This window comes from Pteropus alecto, unplaced genomic scaffold (genome assembly GCF_000325575.1).
Source record: "Pteropus alecto unplaced genomic scaffold, ASM32557v1 scaffold71, whole genome shotgun sequence".
NCBI classification, from domain to species: domain Eukaryota; kingdom Metazoa; phylum Chordata; class Mammalia; order Chiroptera; family Pteropodidae; genus Pteropus; species Pteropus alecto.
In genome coordinates, this window is record NW_006433024.1 from 17,940,561 (window position 1) to 17,952,021 (window position 11,461).

Here is an 11,461-nt window from a genome sequence, read left to right on the forward strand (position 1 = left end):
CTGCTGAACTTGGGAGCTGCCTGGCAGGCACAGCAGAGGGAGAGGAGAGAACCCTCATCTGTTGAGCATCTAATGTGTGCCAGGCGCTGTCCTGGGCACTTTGCAGCCATAATGTCAGGTCATCTTCCCACCAGCCCCCTACCCCAAGTAGAGGTTATCATCAGCCCCCTTTTATAGATGAGGAAACTAAGGGTCCTGGAGCGGAAATAACTTGTACAAGGTCACAGCTGAAAGGGGCAGAGCTCGACTTTCAATCTCAAACTCCAAGGCTGGGTCCCCTGGTCTGGAGTGGCAACGGGTTCTGGACAGAAGGAGCTGGGATGTGGGGATGGTGGCCTGGGCCCCCCACTCACCACCCATGCAAAGGGGGCAAGGCTCCCCTGGGATTTAGGGTCTTGCAGTGGGAGGGCCCTGGCCTAGCCATCAGGAGACCCAGTTCAGATCGAGCCCTGCTGCCACTGGGCTGTGTGACCTTGGGCAAGTCATTCCCCTGCTTGAGGCGTCCGAGTCCTATTTCTCATAATGATGCCTTATGCTTTATAGCTTTTAGCAGTGGACGTTTTCTCACATACTTAGTCCTGCAAGCCTCCCAGCACCTTGTGAAATAGGCAGCGAGGGTATTATTACCGAGCCCATTTTATAGATAATGACAGAGGCTTTGAGTGAGATGCCCAGGGTCCTACAGCTAAGGAGGTGCTGGAGCCAGGACTTGAATCTGTGTGGTCTTTGCTTCCCACCCTGAGCCTGTTCTCTCACCCCACCCTGCCTCCCAAGTAAGGAGGAAGAACTCTGGGCTTCTCGTTGTTCTCAGCCTCGGTTGGGCTGGGGGCGGGGTCTTGGAAGCGAGGGACTCAAATCTCCAGGAGAGGCTGGCCGGAAGTCCTCACTCGGGGCCAGGAACCGGGAAGATCAGGTGGCCCAGGCTGTCCCTGCTACCTGCTGCTGCCCAGGCCTGGGCATTTGAGACCTGAGTGGTGGGGGGAAGAGGGGTCCAGCCCAGCTCCCCACTCTCACCTGAACCCCTGGCTCTCCCTGGGTACTGCGCTTGCCTTCCAAATGCATAGTACAGGATTTTCCAGGCTCTCAGGCCTTGGAGCCCAGGCCCTGTGGTTTCGCCTGAGTGCCCTTGCCTCCTCCCCTGCCTCCTCCCCTGCCTCCTGACCTGACTGAGTCTTCCTCATTCTTCTAAGCCCAGCTCCAGCCACCATCTTCCTTCAGGGAAGCCTTGGTGCTCTGGCCAAGCCAACTCAACTGTCTCAGGTCTGTCCAATGAATGAACTGGCTAATCAGGTTGGTTAACTCCCCAGTGAGGCCATGAGAGCAGGGGCTGTGGCTGCTGTGGGTCCGGGACCCCCTTGGGGTCTGTCAGGCTAGCAGGGCTCAGAGCCCTGGGTCTGCATGGGCTGGAGAAAGCTGATCCCTCCACCAGCCATGAGCAATGGCCTCAGACCTGTGACTCTTATACTTTGTAACCCTGAGCAAGTCACTTATCTTCTGGGACTTCTGGCTTCCTTCTCCTAAAAATATGAGATAAAGTGTGCAAAACAACTACTGTTGACATCTGGTAGGTTCCAGGCGCTCAGGAAATGCCGATCCCTCCCCTCCCACCTCCACCCGCCCATTCCCCTTGAATCGGGCCTCTGGCTGGGCCTTGGTCTAAGGCCTGAACTCTGTCTGCTCTAGCTAGGATTGGGCAGAGGGACAGAATCAGCTCCAAGCTTGCTGTGCCAGTTCCAAGCTGTGACCTCGGGCCCAGTACCTCTCTGAGCCTCGGATTCCAGATCTGTGGAAGGGGATCTGTATATCTCCTGTGTTCTCAGGATCACGCAGGGCTTCCTGGTATAGCTGGATGAGAAGGGGTGGGAATCCAGGTGACCCAAATCCCCGAGTGTCCCTTCCCAGGAGCCTGGAGTTTTGCCAGTAGGGATTCATTTACATATCCATTTTCCTACTGCAAAGCAAACAGTCCCCTTTCCCTCTGGACACCCAGAGGTTCGCCAGGCTATTGTGCTCTTGGCTCTAGGTCCGGCATGTTGGGCCCACCCCATAGGGAAGGAGCCTTTCTCTGAGCTGCTTTATCCCGTGCAGCCTCGGGACCAGGCCTGACGCTCTGCCTGACTCTCAGACCAGGGTGGTGTCGCCACCAGTGCCCATGCTGAAAACTCTTGAAACCCGATGCCTGGCCCCCAGGACCCCATGCCAGACTCCTTCCTATAGCACCAAGCACCTTGCCTTCCCGTTTCTGTCTTCTGTCTGTCTGTCCGTACACCCCACTCCTCCCAACTCACCGTGGCCGGGAACCTCTCACGGCGATGGTAATCACGACGCTTCTCCTTTCCGTTTCTGTCTTCTGTCTGTCCATACACCCCACTCCTCCCAACTCACCGTGGCGGGGAACCTCTCACGGCGATGGTAATCACGACGCTTCCCTTTATTGTGCTAGAGCATTTTCCTCAAACCTCACAACTCCCCGTAAGGTAGGAATGAACTGTTATCCCAGAGCGGGAAGGGGACTTGTCCAGGCCTCTCCAGTCACCCCCATTCCCCATCTCTCAGCAGTGCTCACGATCTTGGCTAAATGTTGCCTTTCCGGGTCATGCCCCTCCCTCCAGCGTGGGAAGCGGGTTGAGAGGAGGTGAGGGTGGCAGAGACTCCAGGGTCTCCAGGGCAGGGGTCCTGGGTTTCCGCCCTGCTTTAGGGCCTGGCGTAGGGACAGTTCCCATTGTACAGAAAGGGAAGCTGAGGTTTAGGGAAGGGGAGTGATGACAAGGGAGACCGGCTGGGCGTGGTTCCTTTCTTCTTTCCTCCCCAGGGCTCTGAGGGCTCCCGTTGAGGGGGACCCGTGGGGCTGTTTGTGACCTGGGTATTCCTTTTGACTTCACTGCTGCTGGCTGAGGGCAGGTCCCTCTCCCTGCTTCAGCTCCCCGAGGGGCCTGCAGGTGAGTCCAGAGCCCTTCTGAGTTAAAGACCCAGCCTTCTCAGGAATCTCAGTGAGGGATTCTGTCTGAGGCCCCTCCCAGTGCCCAGCAGAAACTGGGGGAGGCCAGGCGGGGAGGGGCTGAACCATTGCTCATGGCTGGTGGGGGTGGGGCGCCAGAAGGCCCTGGGCCCTCCACTTCTCTTGGCTACAGACAAGGGTGAAGATACGTGTTTGGGGTGGTCTGGGAGGTGGGTCTGGGCTGGCTGCCAGGGTGGGATCCTGCCTGGGTCAGCAGGGCTGCATTCCTGGGCCGGTTTTGCCTTAGGCTCCCCTGGGAGTTTTCCATGGAAACCCGAGAGGGCCCTGGATGCACAGGAGGCTTCCTTCGCCTGGGATCTGTCTGTCTGTCCCTCTCTTTCTGTCATTCTCTGTCTCTTTTTCCTGATCTCTTTGTTTCTGCTTCTCTCACTCTCTCCAACCCATCCTTTCTCTCTCTCTTTTTAGCCCCCACCAACACCGTGCACCCCCAACCCCACAACCACCACTAGGCTCCCTCTGAAGCCAGAGCATCTCTGGAGGGTCTAACAGGTGCTGGGGCCTGAAGCCACTGGCTAAGTCCAGGCTGAGCGGGCCGTAGCTGCCCAGGCTCAGCTCCTTGGCAATCCCAGAGGACCAGAGAGGCCCGGGCCTCTCTGACAGGTTGTGCTGGTCTCCTGTTACCTCTTTCCTGCCCCAGCTGCCAGGTGTCTGGTTAAATGGCTACCTCCTTGCCTGGGAACGGGGATTTGGGCTCTACGCACCACACGGAAGGTTCAGCCCTTCATCTCAGCCTCAGAGGGCCTGGAACCCTGCAGTAGACTGTGGAAATGGATTCCTTTGGGCCACTCCTCCCTGGTGCCAGGTGCCCACCATGAGGAAGCCAGGCTAGGCTGGAGCCAGGGCCTGTATGCTGCGTGAGGTTGCCCTGGATGCTCTGGATATTCGGAGCATCTCAGGATGTGTGAGGGACAGACATGAGAGATGGTCTTAGAAACTGAGAAACGAGGCAGAGGGGAACTCAGAGGAAGCCATCGACAGAGACAGAAACATATACAGAAAGCAAGAGACAGGTAAGGGGGCGGCGGGGGGGGGGGAGAATGGAAGGACAGAGTGTGACACCCAGAGAACCCTGCCCTGCCCTGTCCCCACCTGGGCCTCAGCCAGGAAGACTGCCTCCCATCCACCTTTAGAGTCAGAGTCACCCTTCTCTTTTCTGTGTTTTCACCCAAGGACCCATGAAGACGGAAGTCTCGTATCTGTGTGCGCAGCACTTGACTGTGTCTCAGTCACTGCCCACTCTCTCTTTCTCTCCATCAAATGTCCCTAAAGCCTAAGTGACTCTTGAGCCTAGGGAGGGAGGAAGTATTAGCCCATTTTACAGATGCAGGAACTGAGGCTCAGAAAGTTTAAGGGACAATTAAGGTGGACAGAGCCAGGGTTAGAACCCATCTCCATCCGATGCCCACCCTAACTACTCGCGCCAAGATGATTAGGGCTGCCAGATGGTGCTCTGTGAGAGTCTGTGCAGGAGAGTGTTCTGGGAAGGTTGCCTGGAGGAGGTGGCATCTCAGCAGTCCCATCTCTTCCTTCCTGAGCCAGTGCCTGGGGCGGGTATGTCATGACTAAAGAGCCTGCCTACTGCCACGTGGGGTCTCTGATTAGCCTCCCCCTCCTTCCTAATCATCCTGCTGAGGGCCCGCACCTGGTACCCAGCCTCAGTCTCTCAAGAACCCCAGCTCTGGCCCAGATGTTAATCCTTTGTTAGCCACCTGCCCCCATTTGGCCAGTCTCTGGGATGGTGTGCAGGCATGTCCCCGGTGCCTAGTGCAGCCACAGAATGTCTTCAGTTGGTTGGGTTTGGAGGCTGGGCAGTGAAACTCAATGTAGGCTGGGGCTTGGTGAGGTTATTTTAGTTACCTATCATTTATAACTTTGTTTCTACAGTCAGCATAGCATGATCATAAAGCCTAGGAGCTTTAGGTTAAACTGTTGGATTTCAACTCCGAGCTCCATTAGCTGTAAACTCGGGCCTTGGGCCTTGAGTCTTAGCGACTTCAACTGTAAAATGGGGTTAAAAGCATTGCTTATTTCATAAGGTAATTACAAGGATAACCTGAACCACACGAAGCGCTTAGCACAATCTCTGGCAAGTAGTAATAGTGAAAATGTTAGCTTTTATTGTTAAATACTGGACACTATGTTCTAAAGAGCCCATCGTGTCCCTTAAAGGGAGAGCTGGAGGCTGGGTGGAATCACCGTGCTGCTTTATGACTATGTCTGTGATCCTCCAGACTGAGCACTTCCTGGGGGCAGAGATGGGTTTCGTGGATCCATTTCCTGTGTCCAGCCTGGGACCCACCCAGAGTGGAGATTCAATGAACTGCAATGGGCAATGACTCCGGTCAGAAACTGTGGGCAGAGGACAGCCACCGGGGAGCTCCCCGGGATGGCAGCCCCTCAGGCCTTCCACGGTGGGAAGCAGTATTACAAAGTAGGGAGGAACTTTGGCTCGAGAATCAGAGGGTCTGGAGTGCAAAGCTCAGCTGGGCCACTGTCCTCGGTGTGACCAGGACAAGTGCCACCACCTTCTCGAGCCCCACAGATCCTGCTTATAAAACGAGGATGATGCTGTCTGCCGGGCAGGGTGGTATGGGATTGAATGAGACATGATGAGTGAAACACCACTCCCATGGGAGTGCTTTCGCATGCATTTGTCTCATTCATCAGTCTTCCCTCTGCTCGACTTTTGTTTCAAGTCCTTGGGTGATGGTAACCTTTCTGGGGCAGTTCGTAGGAACCTGTGCGTGTCTTGCATCTCAAGGGACAGCCTTATGCATACCTTTCTCCTGCCATGTGAAGAGGGGACTCTGCCTAACGTGACCTCTTCCCAGAGTCTTCTGTCTCTGCCATGCTCACAGCCTGGGGTTTGGCAAGTCGATTCTGCCATCTTCCTGGACAAGCTTTGATATCCCTGTTTTACAGATGAGGCTCAGAGTGTGTAGGCAACTTGCCAAAGGTCACATGGCTCTAAGAAATGAAATTAGAATTAGGTCTCTCAATTCAAAGTCCATACTATGATCTGGTTCATTGTGCCTCCTGCTGTGGGGGTGGGGAAGGGTCTTTGGAAGGTGGCTGACTCTTGAGAGCCCATCTAGGCATCTGGGTCCTCTCGTTAGGGCCCCTGGAATCTGGGACCTCTGGACAGCCTCTTATCTTCCTAAATAACCCTCTAACTTAGGGCTTCCCAGCCAATGTGCCCAAATGGGTTACAGATGTGTTGAAATATCTCCTTAGCCCTTGGGGACAGAGCCCTGGGCTGGTCACCTCAGACCAGGCTCAGTCTTGTCTCTCCACCCCAGTACGCTGACAAATATGTATACTTCTCTGTGTATACCATGATGTGAAACAGGTTGGGAAACACTGATGGCTCTAACCAATCCCCTCCCTGCCCCCACCATGTACACTAAACACACTTTTCCTAGAAGGATGGGGCTTCATGGTCCTCTCTTTATCTGAGAAATAGGGACTGAAGTAGGTGTTGTCAAAGGCCTTTCTGGTACTGTGAATCTTAGTGTGAGCCTTAGACCTCAGTGTTGGGAGGGAGCAGGGTCTGCATGGGGCTCAAGCAGCTTGCTAAGAGGGCCAAAAACCATGGAGAAAGGGAGCCATGGAGGAGAGACCAGAGGCTATGGCTCCACCTCAACTTGAGTCTTTGGCTACATGGGGGCCAGGTGAGGCGGCTGGAAGGCTCCAGGTGTCTGCTCTTCCCCACACTGCATCCTCCATCAGAATGGCCCCCTTCTTCATGCTGAAGGCCTCCAGTCTCATTGCTTGGGTTTTAGATCAAAGCCTGCTGGGAAGGGCCACATCTGTCATCCTCATCAGCCACACCAGAGGAACACTATGGCCAAGTTTGGCAAGGCTGGTCTTTTCCTTCCTGACAAGAAAATAAGAGTCAGGCCTCAGAGCTGAGGGAGGATGGGGAGTCAGGCAGGCAAACAGAGATGCAGAAGGATGGGGCGGCCAGGCTCCACCACCCACATCATTCCCTTAGGCAATTGGTAAGGAGGAAGGAGCTCTGGTCTCAAGTCATATCTGAATTTTAATCAGGGCTTAGCCACTTTCTCGTGTGGCCTTAGGCACGCCACTGAACCTCTGAGTCTCAGTCTCTTCATCTGTTAAATGGTGGTAATAATACCTCAAGGGTGGGGTGTTAGATTAAATGAAGGACAGTGGGAATGACATGATACAAACTATAAGGTGCTGTCTCTCTTCTGCCACAGTCTTGCCAGGGGTGGCTGCTGCCTGCGTTCCTCTGGTACCTCTGGCCCCTTCCCCTACATGCCAGGGGTCAGTCCCAGCTCCCAGGTGTTAAGTCCTCAGGAGAATGGGAGCCTGTCATACCAGCTCATGGAATCGTATGGCAGGAGCTAGTCTTCATCAGGCCTTGGGTTCCACATCTGTAAGACAAAAAAGAGGCCTTGGGTCTCTGAAATCCTCTGATTTCTGTGAGGGTCCAATCTGGATATGTTTCTTCCAAGTCGTGATGGTGGGATTTTCTCGCTGTATTGTGAGCAACTGACAGAATCCCCAAAACTCTTTATGTACCTTATCTCTGTCCTCCCACAATCCTGTGAGACAGGGGTCCTGCTAGTGTCCCTGTGTTAGAAATAAGATGCTGGGCTCAGAGAGGTTCACTAACTTCCTTGCTGTAGGTCACAACACAGCTAGTAGGAAGCAGAGCTGAGATTCAAACCTAGGTCTCGAAGGAACCTTGAGATTCTAATCGTGCCTAGAGCCTCACTGTTTTCCTGTTGTCCAGAGTAACAGCTTTTTACTTTTGTTTTTCTTTTCTGTGTTAACAACAATAAAAAAGTAAGACCAGAGACTGAAAAATAAGCTAGTGAGGAAGTCTAAAACCCAGCCCCTGGAGTCAGCCAGGGTTTCAGGAAATATATCTCCTGTCACATGTGAAAACAAACACAGCCACCTGTGACCAGGCTCTTTTCATGGGCGATCAGGACAAAGTCCAGAGGACTGGAGAGCCGGGTGGCCAAGAACTGGCTTGCAGGTGGAATGCCCGGGGGCAGGCAGGCTTCCAGAGCAGAGCAGCCAGGCCAGGCTCTCTCACTCTGCGTTCTGCCCAAGCAGGCCGACTGAGCTCCCACGGGATCAGTTGTCCAACTCACCAGACTGGCTGGACCTCCAGGCCTCAGGCAGGCCCTTAGGCACAGCCCAGAGCCTGGGAGACGGAGGTCCCGCCCATGTAAAGGGCAGAGGCCCTCCTTTCTTTGGCAGCTCAGCCCAGCTCTGTTTAACTTAACCCCTACCTTCTTGCCTCAGAGCAGCTGTGGTCACCCTCTGGCACAGAGGCCTCCAGACTAGTCCTTACATCTGGAGGCTGGATCAGGTCCCCCAGAGGGCTTTGGACTGTTGGTCAGGAAACCAACAACTTCCTGATAGTCATTATTGTAATTGGTAGCATTTATTTGACATTTACTGGGTGCCAGGCACTTTATAGATACTAACTCACGTAAGCCTCACCATAACCCATTATTAAGTCCATTTTATAGGTTGGAAAGCTGAGGCACAGTGGTAAAGTGATTGCCCAGGGCCGCATGACTGGTAAGATGTGGCAGATTTGGCATTTCAAGCAGGGAGAGTGGGAGGGCTGGGCCAGGGTGCCAGCATGGACTAAGCCTCCTTGGCACCAGCTTGATTGCATGTCATTTTCACACCATGTGGGGCGGGCGGGTTGAATATCCCCATTCACTGATAAGGAGGCAGCTCTGCAGTGTCTCCCAAGGTTATGTGGCTGATATGATCCAGGGGAGGGAACCAAGGGTCACTGGGTAACTCTGAGTTCAGTTCTAATACCTCCCTACGCTGAAGGCCCAGTGGGCTGGGACAGGGCAGCGGGTGGAGAGAAAAGAGCTCTGGACCCAGAATCTCCAAGAACTCTACAACACGCCCGGCCCCGATCTTGCTGCGTGACCAGCAGGCTGTTGCTCTCTCTAGCTACTTTGAAAAATGCGCCAATCTCAAAGGTCTTCTGTACAGCGGACATTGCTCTGGGGTTCATGACTCAGGGGGACTGTGCCTCCAGGAAGTCAATGATGGAGCAGAGGTGCTGGAAGCTTTGTGTGAGATTTTCCCTGGCCAGGCCATGCTGCACCAGGGACCCCAGGTCTGCCTGCACCCCACTTCCAGCAGAGGGACCAGGCCATGCTGGGGAACGGAGCCTACGGCAGTGGATTTCACACATTAAAATTCCCGGGAGAGATTTAAAAAACCCTGATGCCCAGGCTGTACCCCGGACTAATTAAATCAGCATCTCTGGGACGGGGGCTGAGGCACCAGCAAGTTTGAGAGCTCTTGGGGTAATTCCAGTGAGCAGTAATGATGGGGTCCACTACTCTAAACAGATGGGGGATGGGAGAAGTAAGAACCTCTGGGTTCTTCCAGGGGTTAGTGACCTCCGCCCTTACCAGATGACAGCATGTGCCTGCACAGCTGTGTGCATCTTTCTTGGGGAGACTGTTCACAGCTTCCATTGGCCTTTCTGACCCAAGGGAGATGGGTATCCCCCCAAGCTAGCGCTGTCATTTCTAAGGACCAGAAACCTCCAGTTGCAGGATCAAAGTTGGTTTGTCTTATCTTCTGTAAGAACCCTTTCCTTACCTTCCCAGACTCCACCTACCCCCTCCTTTCCTGCTTCCTGCAAATACATATCAAGTAGTTACTACATACTAGGCACTGTTCTAGGCTCTGAGATACAGGGTGAATGAGACAGACACAGCTCTTCCCCTTAAGGATCCATATTCTAATGGGGGCTCCAGACACACTAGCGAACCAATAAGATAACTCCCGTGAATGAGGCATGTGACAGGCTCAGGTGTCAAAGCTGCTGCTCCTAAGAGTCACTGGGGGAGCCCCCCTAAAGATTCTGATGCCTTGGTGAGCGGGGGGCGGTTGGCTGAGCATTGACATGTTTTGACTCTAACGTGCAGCTGGAGGTGAGGCCCTCTGTGTAGGTCAGGTGCTCGGGGAAGGCGTCTGGGAGGAGGGAACTGGAGCTACGGGAGGGAAGGAGCCAGCCCAGGACTTTGGGGGAGGAGTGCTCTTAGAAGAAGGCCAGTCAAAGGCGCTGAGGTGGGCAAGAGCCTGCTTTACTGGAAGGACAGGAAAGAATGGTCTTGTGATCTGGGGAATGTGTGTACAGAAAGGAGGGAGGTGCTGAGGACAGAAGAGGGACAGGACAAGACAGGGCAGAGGAGGCAGGGCCCCCTCCAGCCACAGAAGAGCACTAGTTTTATAGTGGCTGCATTATCATTGCAGGGTTGGAGACGGGAGAGTGTCAAGGTCTGGTTTTGCAGTTTTCAAAGCCCTTCCTCTGGTATGGATAACGGGTTGGCGAGGGCAGGGGTGGAACCTGTGACCAGCTAGGGAGCTGTACTAGTCCAGGTGGGAGGTGAGGCACGGAGCCGGGAGAGGTGCCGGATTGGGCTGTGGGATGAGTGGGGATGAAAAAGAGGGAGCCCCGGCTCTTAGGTGTTGGGTCAGAGCTGGCTGGTGGGCTGGTTGAAGGGCCATCTCTGCCCCTTCCCTGCACCCCGCAGCACGTGGAACTCTGGAGCGCCAGTCCCCAGGGATCTCAAGAGCCTTGGTTTGGCATTTCCTAACGTGTTCCACGCAGCGTTGAGGGCTCTTAAGTGAACAGTGGTTTTCAGTCAGCAGCGTTTATTGCTGGGTTCGGAGTCCGAGTCCTTAATAGCCTAACGTGCAGTGACTCAGGGAGAATCGGTGCTCCACACACTTGGTGACAGCAAAATTTTCTGTTCCTAACAGCACGTCTCCTAGGACTCATATTCTGAGGAACCACTCCAGCAAAAGTTGCTCTGGTCCTGTCATTGGACAGGTGAGGAGGTGGGGGCGGGGGGCAGTCACCTGTGCTGGGTCTCAGCTCGCACCAGTCACCTGTGCTGGGTCTCGGCTCGCACCTTCTGACTCTGGGTCTAGAGGCGCAATTTGGTGGCACCACTCAGCTTCCCCGAGGCCGTGGGGGGCCATCCAGGTTCCAGGGTCAGGCCAGAAGCCTCCTTCCCCACCCGCAGCTGAGGGACAAACCAAACCTTCTCTATAGGTGCAAATTCACAGGGGGCCAACATGGAGAGGGGGTTCTCTTGAAGACACCAACTTCTCCCAGTCCCAAGGTCTCTGGGGAAGGCGAGAGAGGCTGGGCAGCAGGTTCTGGCATTCAGAGCTGGCTCGGGGTGCTCGCCCTACGTGAGGGTGCTCACCTTCGCGTGAGGACGCTCACCTTCGCGTGATTGGCTCGGGGTGCTCGCCCTACGTGAAGGTGCTCACCTTCGCGTGAGGACAGAAGAGGCTGGAAAATAGAGTCTCCGCTGACTCGGGCAGTGGATCTCGGCCTCCCTTCGGGAGGCTGAGCATTCTAAAGTCCTGGGGTTCTCTGTGGGAGTCCCTCCCCTCCTCTGTCCA

At 54.7% G+C, this 11,461-nt stretch overlaps 1 protein-coding gene across 6 annotated transcripts in view; it reads left to right on the plus strand.

The window, feature by feature from the left end:
• Nucleotides 1–11,461, plus strand: part of CD82 (CD82 molecule) — a 51,204-nt gene that overhangs the window by 10,329 nt on the left and 29,414 nt on the right. For 3 of the 6 annotated variants that reach the window (XM_006908056.3, XM_025044168.1, XM_015586329.2), the window contains one exon: nucleotides 10,808–10,877. The exons of 2 other annotated variants lie outside the window; for them this stretch is intronic. The gene's annotated coding sequence lies outside the window, so the exon portion shown is untranslated. Of the gene's footprint in view, nucleotides 1–10,297; nucleotides 10,356–10,807; nucleotides 10,878–11,461 lie in introns of all 6 variants that reach the window. One more of the 6 variants, XM_006908057.3, reaches the window with a different exon arrangement.